Raw genomic sequence first — 16,377 nt, 5'->3', positions numbered from 1 at the left:
GGGCAGAAGATTTACTCATCCAGCATCTGGGGAAAATCATGAAGGGTACCCAACTGGTCCCTACAGATCTGTATCTTTGGTGGTTGAATTGTTTGTTGGACTTTATAACCCAGATAACTAGTGGGTCTCCCCTTTATTTTTTCTGGAGCAATCTGTAATCCCAAGTATAGTAGAATCTTTTGTTTTACCATGTTCCCAAACCCATCTTTATCAGAATCAGCCAACAGAATGTCTTCCGTAAAATGGTAAATGAGAGATGGAGGGAATTGCTTACAAATAATTGTGAATGGTTGTTACACAAAAATATGACAAAGTTGGAATATTTAACATTCCCTTTGGACAAACTTTGCAGTTTTCTCTTTAGGGGATGACTATTATTCGAACTAGCTAGGGAGAATGCAAAGACAGGGGTCTTTCTCATGCAAGGGTATTTTGAAGAACAACCTTTCAAGCCAATTGTTACCATAAGCTATGACGGGGTAACAAAGATGTAAAGAAGTCCGGGCTATAAAGAACCTGTGCTCTGTTACCTGTATTAATCCTTCCCCAGGAGTAACTACCATGTCACCCTAATTCCCACATTTGCTGTCCCTGAAACTGCAGGGCTACTATTTTGAGAACTCAATTGTTGTAAAATGACCCTTCCCGATATAAGCTTAAGTGTATGTCAGCCACATGTCTCAATTTCTCTTTTTGCCCTTCTGGTCCTACACAGGCAAACAATTGGACACAATGCTATTTGAAATAACAAACTCCCATAAATTGCATCAAAACCTGAGGTAGCCAATGTGGATTCCAAGACTTTTGGGAAAGTAACATCAGCTCCTGTATGTACCAACACTTCTATGCACACACCCATATTTGGACAATCTATATCTATGATCATAGACCTGTGTGCTAGAGCACATGTTGCCCAGTGCTCCCAAAAGCCCCTGTTCATGCCACAGGAACAGCCTTCCCCCTGTTGTAGGGAAACAGCTGAGCAGTCCTATCTCCTTCCTCCCCTTTAGCTGGTTTGTTTCTTCCTTGTGATCCCCATCTACTACCCCTGGATACACCATGAGTCCATGAGAAGTGAATCAACTTCTTCCCAAGATTATTCCCACTGTCCCTGAAGGTAAGGGACCATCGACACCAGTGGTCCACTTATATCATGTGACTTTTGGGGATAATGTAAGAGGGATCAATGGCCAGATCAAAGCTACACTTTCTCTGCAGCCATGTATAAGATCAGAAACACCTACTTTTCTTGCCTGCTTGGTACCTCCTGACTGACAAAAAGGAAAATTACTCCATTGTTTGCTGAGGGGCCTCTAGCTTACAGGGCTGCCTGTAGTTTTACAATCAGCACCACCTCAGCCCAGGACTGCATCAATGCTACCAGCCCCTCCTGCCTTTCTTCTTCTTCCACCATGCTGAGTTCTGGGATTGGCCACTGCCAACCCTAACCTGGCCTCTTTCTCTCTCCACCACTGCTTTGTGGGTTCTTGCAACCAGCTTGCCTCTGAGACGTTTGATACTGTGGAGAAGAGATACAGGGCTGGAGAGATGGCTCAGGGGTTAAGAGCACTGACTGCTCTTCCAGGGGTCTGACTTCAATCGCCACCAATAAAAAGCTGACTCACAACCACCTGTAATGGATGTGATGCCCTCTTATCACCTCTTATCCCTGACAGCGTACTCACAGGCAGTAATCTTTAAAAAAATATTTTATAACTTGCCTACCAGGCACAATTTCTAGACAAAGATAATGCAGGCCTTCCAGGAGGGAGTTACCAGTTCATTATCTCTGTGTTTTCTCCTGCTCTAAACTTGAGGCTTGTTCTACCATCTGCTGCCAGGTATCTCTGACCACCCTCCCAAGGCTGCAGAGCCTGCTTTTCCAGAGCCCTTACATGATTACTGTTGGTATTCTCCCCATGCTTATAAACATAGGTACCTCAGGACAGCCAGATATTCTCTGCCCCACAGTTGCCTGACAACAGACAGATGTGCCTGACAGTGGCCTATGCACTCTGCTACTCTCTCACTAAGGTTTTCCATGTGGAACAATGGTGGCTGGGTGTGTTCTGTGCAGGCATGGGTCAAGATTCAAAATCCAAACACTGGTTCCAAAACCCTGGGTCAAACCAGGAACCTTAACATTGGTGCCTTGACTCGGATGCCCCCAGGTGAGCATTTTGATTTCCCCCTGCCCACATGGCCTGGTTCTTCCACCATCCCTCTACTGACCCTGAGGCACAGGATAGGACTTTCCCAACACATGCCTCTGCTGCCCCCTGCAACTGCCAGCTTATCCTGCAGAACCTTGGTGGAGGTGGAGGGAACCTGTGCACTAAGACCTCGTTGCTGCATTGCCCACAGTTCACATTGGTCTGTGGGCACAGCTGCAGTTTCTCACCATTGGCTCTGTGCTCTCCCTGGCTTGGCAAGGAAGAATGGAGATGCATGCCACTTCTGTGCACATGGCTGGAGATTGCCTCCAAGCGTCCTGCTGTTGGGCCCTGCCATTACATCTGCTGCCACTTCTGTGAACATCACAGTGATTTGATCGCAGCTGCTGCCACAACATCGACCCAATCAAACCACCAATGCTTGCTGGCTGCCTGGGATCTCAGGACTTACACCACTCCAGCAGGTCTCCCCTTGGCCCGCATGCCCTGCTTTTAGCTGCCCACCAAGCAGAGCGCCCTCTTCAAGCACATGTAGGTGAGCAGTACTTACTCCACCTCTGTGTGCTTTTTTTTTAACCTCAGAGCTTGACTTTCCATGGGGTACACACACAGGGTTTCAGGAGAGCGTTCTTGAGCTTGGAGCTACCTGTGCTACCTCTGGGGATAGATCCTTTCATGGAGCCTCCTTCTAGGATCTTTTCCTTGTTTGAGACTTTCTCTCTTTGAGATGGATTAATGCCAGCCTAGGCCTGGATAGACTGCTCTCTGGCCCAAGAGCACCAACTCTAAATCTAGCCCGAGCACAAGTTGGGGCAATTAATCCCTATTCTCACCCATGGGTCTATAGGTCTTCAATGCCTGTCCCCATTTCCTGGGATGTTTTGGTCTAATTTACAGTAACCAGAAACCATTCTCTCTGTCTGGCCCCATTCCCAGGCCTCCCTCTTCTCCCATGCTTGTTGCTGTAGCTCCTGCTTCCTGCCCTGTGAAAAGCAGGTCTGACCCCGTTTAGGAGGAACCCTGTCTATCAGGCCTGTTTTCCACGTCTCTGGGACCCGAAGACCCTTGTATAAGCCAGCTCTCTTTCTGTCCAGGACTTTGCTCCAGCGTGCTAACAATACCAACTGCACACACTGCCCCAGCTGTCCACACCACTGTCCCAACTGTGAGTACTTGAGCACTCCCGCTTATACCTTGCTCTGCCGATCTTGAAGAATGGAAACCTATGAGCTACAGGAATCCCACTCAGACCTATTCTTATGGACCAAATAGATTCCACTCAGATAAGTGCATCTGCCTAAATCTCCACTTACTACCTATTCCAAAGGGTGGGAGTCCTCTGGTTTTTAAATTTACATTTAAGAAAAAGTTTACTTATCTCCTGCAACATGCTTAATTTTATTCTCTGCCTATAATAATTATGTATGTTCCAGCACCTCATCAAGTCCAGGTGCTTACTACACCCAAGACAGCCCCAGAGAAGAGACCTCCAGATGTTCCAATCTCCTCTCAGACACAGATGCTTCTATTGGATCTGTTCCTTCTGACCTATCCTCGGATAGTTCCACAGACCCTGGACAACAGGGAGACAGCCAACTCTAGGACTGTACAAACTTCCCCATACCATTTTTCTAGGTTCCCTAGAGACAAGTCACCACAGAGCAAGCAAGAAGTAGTAGTCAGATCACCTCAACCCAATTCCTGCTTCACCCTTGCTGCTGATTTTTTTTTTTAATTAAAGTAAAACAGGGGAATATTGGTGTTCTGTCTAAGCTCCAAGAGCACAGCTACATGGGAATAGCCAGGTACGCTCCACCCAACAAATGCCTGGCAACAGCCACCTGTGCCTGACACTCTCAAAGGGGCTGCTTGCCCTCTTACCCTCTTTACTTCTCTTACTCCTTCTTTACTGCTCCTGCCCCTTTTCCAATCCCCCACTTCATGTTCCCATGGCCGGCAAACATTTTGGCTCTACTACTCTAAACATTAAAGTTCTCCACGTGGAAACATGGTGGCTTGGCATGCTCTGTCCAGGCACAGGCCAAGATTCAAATCCCTAACAATTATTATGTCCATCTTCCTCCAAAGAGAGAAGGACAGAGAAGAGAGGGGCAGAGAAGATGGAGATGAAGCAGATCCATGTGGCTCTTAGACTGCCAATCCTTTGACCAATGTCTGCCTTTTGCACAGAGGCTGCAGTAGCCTGGAATCCTCTGTAGCTCACAATAACCAGAACCTGCCTGTTCTTAGCTAGGATTACCATATTCGCTAAAATCATTGCACTTGTTATTTTGAAATCTGGATGCTTTGGCCTTACAATGTCTTTGTAAATGACCCAATGGACCTCAATTAAAACATCAAGCATTTTGATTGCTGATAAATCTAGCCACCATTTGCTGTATGATGTTGGCATTATACTCATGACAAGCAATGCCAGTGGTTTCCCTTATCCATTCATCTATAGGGGCTCTACATGGCTTTCAATGGTCTAAGTGCTCTCTCACGTTTGGTGTTTGCATTCTCAAAGACATATTTCTATCAATGAATTTCTGTTTTTAAAGTCTGATATGGTTATATTCACAGTTGAACTCAACCTCTGTAAGAATTCTCTAAAGGATTCTTCAGAATCCTATTTTAGTAAAAGAAAATTTCCCCCAGATCCTGCAACCAAATCCCAAGCTCCTAACGTTGCAACGCACCATTGTTCAATTTCACCGTCAGATCTGATTTATTCCCCTAATACAGCATGATGCCCATCACCAAGCAGCTCGTCTTCAGTAACAGTTATTCCACTTGTTAATTACAGGGCTGGTTCTGTATCTTCATGCCTCCAACATGAAAACCATTGTCATTGTTGACCAGCTGACACCAACCCCTTCCATCTAATCTTGTGGGATCACCTCATTCTGTGGCCTAGTTATTTAGTGTTTCATTAATATAGGAAGAGTGTAAATGATACAAAGCAACAGATTCTTCAAAATGCTTTAAATCTAGCATTTCTATCAGTTGAAGGGTCAGCTCAGTGGCAGGAATAGCATCAGTAGCAGGCACATGCTGCAGAGACACTGGGAAGGATGCAGGTACCTCTGGAGGCCCAAGCAAAAGTGGTAATGCACTCACTTATACATTACCAGTTTGTACCTGTGCTGCCTCCTGGTCTTCCCAGCCCCTGTCTCCCTGAGGCATTTGGGCACCTGGTAGTGAAAGCACGGGGAGCAGGGCAGGGCGGCACTTTCCCTTCCACTCTATTTCTTTCCCTTTCCTTCATGGGGTACATTCCCAGTCTCATTCTCCAAGCCTTGTTCTCCCCCTGGCTCTTTTTCCTTTCCAAGCATTTCCACTTCTAGTCACACACTCTATGTGCATAGTCAATCTGCAATCTTTTCTAGCAGAAGAGAATCGCGTGAACTTTTAAGTTTTTGGGTTTTATCACAAATTTTCAAAATAGTGGGTTAAGAGTATATGCGAATCCAAAACACCCCCTCCAGGACACTATCAGAGGACACCCAGCCAATGTAGCTGCCATTTTACCAATTTCCTTCAGTAACATTGCTCACCCCTCATCATCTACAGTTCCCTCTACCACATTAGGAGCAGAGTTACCTGTTATGCCTAAGGCACTTTGGGTGCCACCTGTAGGCATAAATACTTTGAAACCTCTAATGCTCTCCTCTAGCCCACAGTAGAGCAGATGCAGTGGAAGAGAAAAGTTATTAGGATGTGGGCAAGTGGACCTGCTCAGCAGTAGTTTTCTAGGATTGAGCTCCATCTCCTTGGGCAGCTGTTCTCTCCCAGAGCAAACACCAAACAGGACTCAGCAGCTGCAGGCCAGTCCTCTAGGCAGGCAGAAAACAGGCACGAACGAGCAGCCACAGTCCAGTCCATTCAGGAAGCAGTCACCAGGCAGCTATACTTCAATCATAAAGAAACCACCAGGCTGGCCACTGACCTAAGGTCAGGGCACAGAGGTGACAAGCTGCTGCAGGAACCTCATGAGCAGTTCTGGGGTGAGCTTTTCTTCATGGCAGCTTTATCACAATTTGAGCTCAACCACGCTATGTAAGGGGAACAATTGCATGGAGTGTCTTTACTGAAGAATGGCGAGGTGGAGCGAACCAAAGCTCAGTGCTCATCTCCCACAGTCTGTGGGGTCAGATTTATGCTCCTTCATCAGGAGCCCTTTCATGTGTCTGCTATATCCAAACATCCTTTCACCTGTGTCTGCTTCAGGAAAAATCTATGACATGCGTTTGCTATAGCAAGACATCCTTTCACCTGTGTGCCCCAGCAAAACATCCTTTGGCAAAATTACCTTTTAAAGACCTAGAAGTCTCCTCTTCATATACCCCTTTTTCTTTAAGAATTGTCCTATTCACTATCATTAGCAATCTATACACATTGGAAATTATTTTAAGAACCATCACACTTTCTATTAATGCCACTTGTATAGTAAAGTCAAATGATTAACAAAACCTTACCTTTCTATCAATATACAATACTTAAAAAAAAACACCTCAGGTTTCTATCAATATAACAATACTTCAAAACAATTGAAAATTTCCATCAAAATACAATGCAAACAAAAACTTCAATTGCTTTCCATAAGTAATGGTAAAACAGAAATCTGAAATTTCTAAGAACATAATCAAACAAAAATACCTTAAATTTCTAATATACAGTAATTCCAATAAAATGACCTTAAATGTTTATCAATCTTGGTCATAACCAATAGTAACCTTTCATCCTAGATAACAATTGTATCATATCAAATGACCAAACCTATCCACCCCCACCTTAAGGGACTAGGGCGACGATCTTCAGAAAACTGCTTCCTGCTGAATTGGGGTGAAGAATTCCTGAATGGGCCCCAAGGAGAAATAAATGGTTAGTTTGAGAAAAGGTAGCTGTAGCATTTGTTGCCCAATCTGTCTCTCTAATTTCTGTGCTAGCCCTTTTGAAGTTGATCTGCATGCACAGTTAGGAGAATCAGTAACTGAGACAGTCTGTGAGTCACCTGGGCTGTTTGCTTTGTGGAGACACTGTCTCAGCTCACAAGAGGTTTTCCCTAGTCAGATATAAAATTTATAAGGTCCTATTGGTAGCCATATTTTTCAATCCCTGTAGAAACTTAAGCATAACCACATCCCCTTAATACTATTACCAAGTTCACTTCTCCTGTCAACACACCCTTACATTGGTTCGTCTAGTTCCTCAGTTTCTCTTTTTTGACCTTGTACTCTGTCACCTGTATCATTACCTTCCCAAGGAGCAACTACCATATCATTTTCTCATTCGTTGTCCCTGGAATTGCGGGAATATCAATTTGAGTACCCATTTTTATAAAAGATGCCTTCCCCATAAGTATATGGGGAGCCGTATAAGTTCTCAATTTCTCTGTTTTCCCTTCTGGGTCCACATAGGCACCATCCCATTCATGGCAATTAAGCAGTTTCTACAAATTGTATCTAAAGTGGACAATCTGGATTCCAAGACTTTTGGGAAAGTAAACTAACATCAGCTCCTGTATCTTCCACTCTTCCTATGTGCACACCTGCATTTGGACAACCTGGGTCTCTGATCATAGACCTGTGTGCCAGAGTACACCTTCCCCAGTGCTTCCAAAAGCCCCGTTCATGCCACAGGAGCAGCCTTGCACCTATTGTAGGGAAATACTCAGCCATTCTGTCTCCTTCTTCCCCTTTAGCAGGTTTTATTTCTTCCTTGTGATCCCCATCTACTACACCTGGATAGACCATGAGTCCTTGAGAAGTGAATTCACTTCTTCCCAAGATTACTCCCACTGGCCCTGAAGGGAAGGAACCGCACCCACCAGTCCTTAACTTAACAACATCCCTCTTTGGGGATAATGAAAGAGGGATCTGTGGCCAGATCCTAAGCTACACTTTCTTCTGCAGCCACATCTAAGATCAGAAACACATAATGCTTCATTCGTCCAGACTGACCAAAAAGAAAACGTTAATTGTTTCCTCTGGGGATTTGGGCTGACAGGTCCCTTGATGTTGCCTGTAGTTTTACAATCATTACCTCCTAAGCCCAGGCCTAAGGTCAATGCTACCAGCCCCTCCTGCCTTTCCTCTTCTTCCACCATTCTTAGTTATGGGATTGTCCTCTGCCAACCCTAACCTGGCCTCTTTCTCTACACATCACTGCTCTGGGGGTTCTTGCCACCAGCTTGCCTCTGAGCCCTTTGACTCTGGGGACAAAAGACACAGGGCTGGAGGTATTGCACAGAGGTTAAGAGCACTGACTGCTCTTCCAGAGTTTCTGACTTTTAATTTCCAGCAACCACATGGCTGCTCACAACCAGCTGTAATGGGATGTGAGGCCCATTTCTGGTGTGTCTGGTGACAGGGACAGTGCATGCACGTGAAACTAATCTTAAAAAAACAAACTAAATAATTTGCCTACTGGGCACAATTGCTATGCAAAGATAAGGCAGACTTTCCAGGTGGGATTGACCAGTTCATTACCTCTGTGTCTCCTCCTGCTCTAAACTTGAGGCTTGTTCCACCATCTCCTGCCGAATATCTTTGACGACCCGCCCAAGGCTGCAGACCTTAGCTTTCCCAGAGCCCTTCCATGATTATTGCTATTCGGTCTAAGCTCTACCCCCACAGCTACCTGGTAAAACCAGGTATGCTGTGTGCCACAGTTGCCTGGCGATCGCCAGTTGTGCCCGACAGTAAAAATGTGGGCCGCTTGCCCTGTCTTACCCTCTCTTACTTCTCTTACTCTTTATTCTTCACTGCTCTTGCCCCCTTCCCCAGGACACCATGCGAGTGCCCGTGGCTGGCCGCCGTTCTGCTCTTCTACTCTTCTCTCATTAACATTTTGCACGTGGAATCATGGTGGGTGGGTGTGTTCTGTCCAGGAACGGGCCAAGATTCAAAATGCTAACATTAAACCGAATCACGGGATTGAACCAGGAACCCTCACATTGGTGCCATGACTCGGTGCACCACGTGAGGATTTTCATCTCCCTGAGCCCATATGGTCTGGCACCCCTGCCACACTGCTGCCTTCCATGAGACAGAGTATAGTTCTTCCTCACCGCATGCCTCTGCTTCTGCAGGGGCCCCCATTCCACCTGGGCCACCTCTGGCCTGGGGCACGGAGCCTTGCTGAAGATGGATGAAACCATGGACTCCTGAGACAATGCCCCGTTGCCAAAGAATGCAGTGCAAGCCTCTTCGGCGCGCATGCCCCAAGACTGCTGCTGAGCGTCCTAATGTTGAGTCCTACCTTTACTTCTGCTGCCTCTTCTGTGGGCATCACACGGATTAAATCAAACCAGCTGCCACACCATGTTAGCCATCAGACCACTAACACCTGCTGACTGCGGGGGGACTCAGGACTTACACATCTCTAGCAGGCCTCCGCATCGCCATGATGCCCTGCGTATAGCTGCCCACCAAGCAGAGCGCCCTCTTCAAGCACATGCTGGTGAGAGGTACCTACTCCACCTCTGTATGCTTTACCTCAGAGCTTGACTTTCCATGGGGTACACATGGTTTCAGGGGAGCGTTCGTGAGCTTGGAGCTACCCATGCTGCCTCTGGGGATAGAGCCTTTCACTGAGCCTCTTTCTGGACATTTTCCCTTGGGTGAGACTTTCTCTTTTTGAGACGGATTAATGCCAGGCCAGGCCTCTATAGAACGCTCACTGGCCCAGGAGCACTGGCTCTAAGTCTACCCCCAGCACTGCACTGGTCGGGGCAATTAATCCCTATTCTCACACATGGGTTTCTAGGTCTTCGCTGCCTGTCCCCATTTCCTGGGATGTTTTGGACTAATTTACACTAACCAGAAAACAGTATCTCTTTCTGCCCCATTACCAGGCCTCCCTCTTCTCCCTTCTTTATTGCTGTAGTTCCTAGTTTGTGAAAAGCAGGTCCAACCCCATTCTTCAGGAACCTTGTCTGCGAAGAATGCTTTCCCACGCATGTGTGGCCCCGAACAACCTTGTACAAGCAAGCTCTCCCTCTCTCTGTCCAGGACTTTGATCCAGCGTTCTCACACTGCCAGCCAAGCACAGTGCCTCAGCTGTGCACACCAGTTTCCCAGCTCCCTGTGAATGCACACACTTGCTTATCCCTTGCTCTGCAGATCTTAAAGAATGTAAAATTTTATAAGCTATAGGAAATACTCAGACCTACCTCTTATGAACCAAAGACTCCACTCAGAGAAGTTCATCTGCCTAAAGATCCCACTTACTACCTATTACTAAGGGTGGGAGTCCTCTGGGTTTCAAGCGTACATCTAAGAAAAAGTTTTCTTTTCTCCCAAGCGCACTTAATCTTATTCTCTGCCTATAATAAACATATATGTGTGCTATAGCATCTTTTCAAGTCCAGATACTTACTACACCCAGGACAGCTCCAGAGATTGGACGTCTAGATGTTACAATCTCCTCTCACAGACACAGACACTCATATTGGACCTGTTCCTTCTGACCTATCCTCAGACGGTTCCACAGACCATGGACAACAGGGAGACAGCCAACTCTAGGACTGTACAATCTTCAGCATACCATTTTTCTAGGTTCCCTAGAGACATGTCACCACAGAGCAAGCAGGAAATAGTAAGAGTTTACGACAACACAATTCCTGCTTCACCATCACCACGAATTTTTTTTTTAATTAAACCAAACTGGGGAATGTTGGTATTCTCTCTAAGCTCAAAGAGCATAGCTATGCGGGAACAGCCAGGTATGCTCTACCCCTCTGACACAAGCCCATTTGGGCATAGGAGCCCAGAATGTTGGGCCCCCGTATTCATTCACAAAACAACTGGGCGGGCTTCCCTTCTGTCTTTGTGCATAGTCAGCACTCTAGGACCAAGAGGCTTGCCTTCCGGGCTGCTGGAAAGGCCCCTCTGGTTTTTTCTGGGGCAGTCCCTGATCCAGTGTCCTTTTTCTTTGCATTGGCACACTGACCTTTAGCCAGGAATTCTCTTCTGTTGCCAGAACTGTCTTCCTAGGTTCCCTAACTACTGTGGCCAGTATATGTTCCTCTCTTGTCTTTTATCTCTCTTTAGCTCTCTAACTTCCTCTTCTTTTTGTCTCTTTTCTTCCCTAGCTTCCTGCTCGTTTTACCTTTCTTCCTCTTTCTCTTCCTCAGTCTCTCTGCTGTCCACTTATGTGCACATACCCTGAACCACACTTTAACTTTCCTTTCTCTGCACTTACACTAACTCTCAGCAACTTAGCTTAACTCTTCAAATTTCTGTAACTTTTTCTTTATATCTTTTTCTCACCTTAGCCAGATTGGTGGGGCGCTTTCCAGCCCCTCGGGGACCCACCCTTGGAGCCTGGCGTTAGACCTGGAGCACTCCCTACCTTCAGGGGTATTGAAGTCAGTCAGGAGTGAGGGTCTTCCATCCATGTCTGGAACATTTATTTTCTGGCCTCTAGTAGAATTCTGTCTTTCCTCGGTGGTAAAGAAGATCTATAACAGTTACTAATAAGCATCTCATGTGGGATGGTGAGAAAACAAGAGGAGAATCTAGAGAATAGAGGTCCACTGAAGAGGACAAATAGCATTTAGTCACACAGCTAAACCAGGAGGCCTTTTGGGGACAAACAGGCCGTTGTAAAAATAAGCACAAGCTTCGTGTCTGTGAAGCAGAAAGGCGAGCAGAGAGGCAACTGATATGTTACCGACTATCTCTCTGGACTTAGAGTTTTCCTCAAGGAGTCTCTCTTCAGTGTCAGCTTCGTGGCTTTACCTCTCAAGAGAACCAGCCTCCAAATGACACTAGGCTTCTAGTAATAACAAAAGGATGGAGAGATGGTTAGGACCTGGGTATTAGATGCCAAGTGGCTGACATAAGAATTGTAACCGGTTCACCTGGGACTTTCAGGACCTCAGTAGCAGCCCTTTACCAAACTGTCGCACTGGGTTAAAGGCCCATGGAAAAGAAAAGATTAATCCTGACCTTGGCCACAGCCAAAGCCTGAATTCTAAATTTTGACGGGCAAAACAAAGTTCTTCACAGTTAGTTGTAGATTCTTTCTGAAACTATTTTAGGGGCTTCCCTGCCTCCCAACCTGGGGCATTTTGACCACAGGGGAGGAACTTGCTGATGAGGGGTTAGGAACAAAGACACTGTCCATGTAGACAGACCATTCTCTTAGAATAGGGCCAGTGGATAAGGAAAGGCAGGCAGGCTCTCTCAAAGAAAGTTCTCTTAATGCACTCTTTTTGTTGTCAAAGCATCAGCCCTGGCCAACTGACCCTTAACCTTGAAACTCTTTCCCCCCGCCCCCTGCTGACTCAGGCCCCTGCCCATGCACAGCCTGCAGCTTGCTTGCCCATGCACCTGCCACCCTCAGCCCCACACTTCCCTACTCTGAGCTGTCCATTCCTTAGAAGCTGTGAATGTTTAAGCAACAGGGAGAATTTTTCTTCAGGACCTAAGGTAAAACTTTCAGGTTCTGATAATTCCTGCTTCAGACAGGGTCACTCGCTAACCTGGAGTCCTTCATACACAACTGTTAACAGCAGCTAGACTGGGACAAGAGGAGCAAAGGGAGGGGCATCTCCCCTTGGGAAGGAGGCTCAAGAGAGAAAGATAAAACTCCCTGGCAGAAAACCATTTTTCTCAAGCAAATTATTTTTAACTTCTAAGTTAAGCACCAAGAGGACCAAGTGAAACTCTTTGACGAACAAAGTAAATAGTTCTGTGATTAAGTTTCCAGTTATAAAGATCAGAGAAGGAGAAAGTCCAATACGGAAGGGGCTGCATCCCATTGCCTGGACCAGGGGGAGGTCTGGAAGCCCGCAAGGGAAAAACAAGAATTGGGCCAGTAGAGGAGTCAGGGGTGAGTGCTCACCAACTTCCCGTGCCCTAGGCCGGACCTCTAGAGGGGCAGAGGATTCAAGAGGTTGGACACCATAAGTGCCCAAAGGTATGGCTACTGTGGAGTCATGCTCTGTGGGGCTCTGAGCCCTGCAGCTTCGGGTACCTGTAGCCGGACACCCACTCCCTGATTCTTCTTCCTGTGGAGAAGAAGTCAGAAGGCTGCTGGGGAGGAAATGGGGCATAAATACGGGGGACGGAGCTGGCCATTCAGGAGGCTCCCCCACCTCAGGATAGATCTTAGGAGGAGCAGAGGGTACTGAGGATTTTGAACCAGGTTTTGCCAGACCTAAATGTAAGATTGCTGGTCCGGGTGTGCTCCCAGTTTTTCCTGAAAAACAATAGCTTTAACATAAAGAATCATAGTCATGTCAAAAGAGCCCTCAGGGGGCCAGCCCACACTGAAAGTTGGCCACTCAGAGGTGCACAAAGTCTGCCACTTTCCCTTCTTAACTTCAACTGACATATTATGTGCTCTGTCCCTAACTTGTCCAATGATCTAACATCAGGCTTACGGGAGTCATTACTGTCTGTCCTATCATCACAAAAAAAACACTAAACAGACAAACAACAGACAACACAAAGAAACCACAATATCCAGACAACAACTGCTGTGCCTAGTCCACAGGCATCAGCCAAAAGCAGTTTCAGACAAAGAGGTCTTTGAAGTTTCTCTTCCAAGAGGAACACACTATCCTCTTCTACCCAATAGGAGACCACCAGGCGTCCCTGGCTCTCCTGTTGCCCTGAAGCATCCGTCAGGGTGCAGCTTGTCATCCTCCCGACATGTCTGTCGACCACAGCTTCTGAGCTTTACAGCTCCAGAAAGTGGCTGCAAAACCAGAGCGCTTTTCAGGTACTAACCAGAACCAGAACAGAGACAGACACAGACAGCAGCTGCACATTCAGACACAATTGGGGACCCCCTTACCTCCAAGAAGGTCTTTGGAGTTGTGGGTGGTTGCGAGATCCCGGACGAGCTCCTAAATGAAAGACTACCAGGGTGGGGAAGACCCCCACTCAAATCTCAAGATGACGCAACCCCCCAAGAACTCATGAGAAACGAGTCTTGATGTAATAAACAAGAGGTGTATTTGAGGAACCAGAGCTCTGGAGATGACACGTATCTCACACAGGAGACAGAGGAGTCGACCTCTAGCCCAAGTAGAGGAAGGTATTTACAGGGAAAATTACATAGGTAGTTGGCAACAGTCACAGAAAGCAATTTCATTGGTTTGTAAGTTGGGCTCAGTTCAACTCTAGGCCACCCTGCTTCTGAGGCAAGTTGACCCTAATTCTCTTTTTTGTCAGGAATGTTGAGTCAGGCCTTATTGAGGCCAGATAATTTTGTGTAGCCGGGCTACATCCCCAAAACATGTTTTTTGTTGTGAGGTAAACTTGTCCTCATAGCAGGGTCAGTGGGGGATACTTTAAAATCTTTATTCTTTCAGAATCATGGCAGTGACCAAAGAGGTCTTACAGATGTTTCTCTACCTGCTGCTGGGAGTCGAAGAGAAGGCAAGAGACAAAGAGAAGGCCTATAGACAAAAAGCACTCCCCTGCCACCCAGACAAAAATCCAGATAACCCCAGAGCAGCTGAACTCTTCCACCAGCTGTCCCAGGCCTTGGAGGTACTGACTGATGATGCAGCCAGGGCTGCATATGACAAGGAGAGGACAGTCAGGAAGCGGGCCACAGAGACGACCCAGAGACTTGAGGAGAACAGGAAGAAACTGAAGCTTGACCTGGAGGCCAGGGAGCAGCAGGCCCAGGCCCAGAGTACTGAGGAAGAGGAGGAGAGCAGGAGCATCACCACACTAGAGCAGGAGATTGCTCGATTACAAGAGGGTTCCCGTCAGTTGGAAGAGCAGCAATGGCTGATCCAGGAGCAGATCCGCCAGGACCGAGAACAGAGGCTGAGAGGAAGAACAGAAAATAGAGAAGGCAAAGGAACCCCCAAAGTAAAGCTTAAGTGGACATGCAAGAAGGAGGATGAGTCCCAAGGGGGCTACTCCAGAGATGTCCTCATGAGGCTTTTACATAAGTATGGGGAGGTTCTCAACTTGGTACTTTCCGGAAAGAAGCCAGGCAATGTCATAGTGGAGATTGCAACTGTCAGAGCTGCGGAGTTGACCGACAGAAATGAAGTGGGCCTGGCTGACAACCCTCTGTAGGTTTCCTGGTTGGAGGGACAGCCCCAGGGCATGGTGATCCCAGTCCCCCAGGACTGTGGAAGGGCTCAGTGTTGTCAGAAAGGGACTATGAGAGTCTGGTCATGGTGCGCATGCGCCAGGCCACTGAGCGACAGCAGCTGATGGCCCAGATGCAGCAGGAAGATGAGGGGGTACCACGTAGCCCGCACTTCAGCCTTCCCAACCCACACCCTTTTCTGAGTCATCACCAATAAACTTTTAAAACAAACAAACAAACAAAAAAAACCAAACGTATAATATGTAATGGATAATTTCTAATCTTGATGGCCTGTTGCATTTGAATAAACAATGTTAATTCAGAGTTATCAGGGACAAATTCAGCAGTCTCTATAGGCATTCAATGAATCAATAATTACGTTAAGAGCTTCAGGATATTCCAATATCATAAGGATAGCATACAATTCTGACTTCTGAATTGATGTGGACGTTTGACCACCATGCTTATTTTATCTGACTTACAACCTGCCATCCCCATCTTGTTTACATCAGTATAAAAAGTTAGCACCGAATGCAACATCTCGCTCTGCTCTTGACCCTGTGCAAGTGCGGTGCAGTGGGAAGCCTCTGAAAATGTATCCAATATGGCATCGGAGCGGAAGACTAAGTTATCCAAAACCTGCTGCGCATGAAGTTCATGCAGAGGGGCCTGGACTCGAAAAACCAAACAGCTGGAAGAGGAGGAACGGAAGATGATCAGGGATGAGCACTGGTACCTGGATTTGCCAGAGTTGAAGGAGAAGGAGAGCTTCATCATAGAAGAGCAGAGCTTCTCCCTGTGTGAAGATATTCTCTACGGAAGGATGCCATTCAGAGGCTTTAATCCTGAAGTTGAGAAAGTAATGCTTCTGATGAATTCCAGGAACAGAGTGGCAGGGTCAGAAGAGGAGGAAATACTAGACATTGGAATGTCGAAAGAAGAAATGGCAAGAAGACATGAGAGTTTGGAGGGAACGATTGGGTAAATGTTTGCCAAGAATAGGAAGCCAATGATGAAGAAGATGAAAATGGAAATATAAAAGCCATTAAAATTAAGAAGATGTTCTTAAAGCCCGAAGACTAATATGGACGCCTGTAATCCAGTGGATGCTGTGAGAACAGCATGGGCTGAA

At 46.6% G+C, this 16,377-nt stretch overlaps 2 pseudogenes; both read left to right on the top strand.

The window, feature by feature from the left end:
- Positions 1-14,509: 14,509 nt before the first annotated feature.
- LOC134479149 (dnaJ homolog subfamily C member 17-like) lies at positions 14,510-15,462 on the top strand (annotated as a pseudogene).
- A 387-nt stretch (positions 15,463-15,849) lies between these two features.
- Positions 15,850-16,328, top strand: LOC134479436 (M-phase phosphoprotein 6-like; annotated as a pseudogene).
- Positions 16,329-16,377: the final 49 nt, after the last annotated feature.

This window comes from Rattus norvegicus, chromosome 6 (genome assembly GCF_036323735.1).
Source record: "Rattus norvegicus strain BN/NHsdMcwi chromosome 6, GRCr8, whole genome shotgun sequence".
NCBI lineage: Eukaryota > Metazoa > Chordata > Mammalia > Rodentia > Muridae > Rattus > Rattus norvegicus.
Note: the sequence above shows the minus strand (reverse complement) of the source record. Positions and strands in the feature narration are given on the sequence as shown.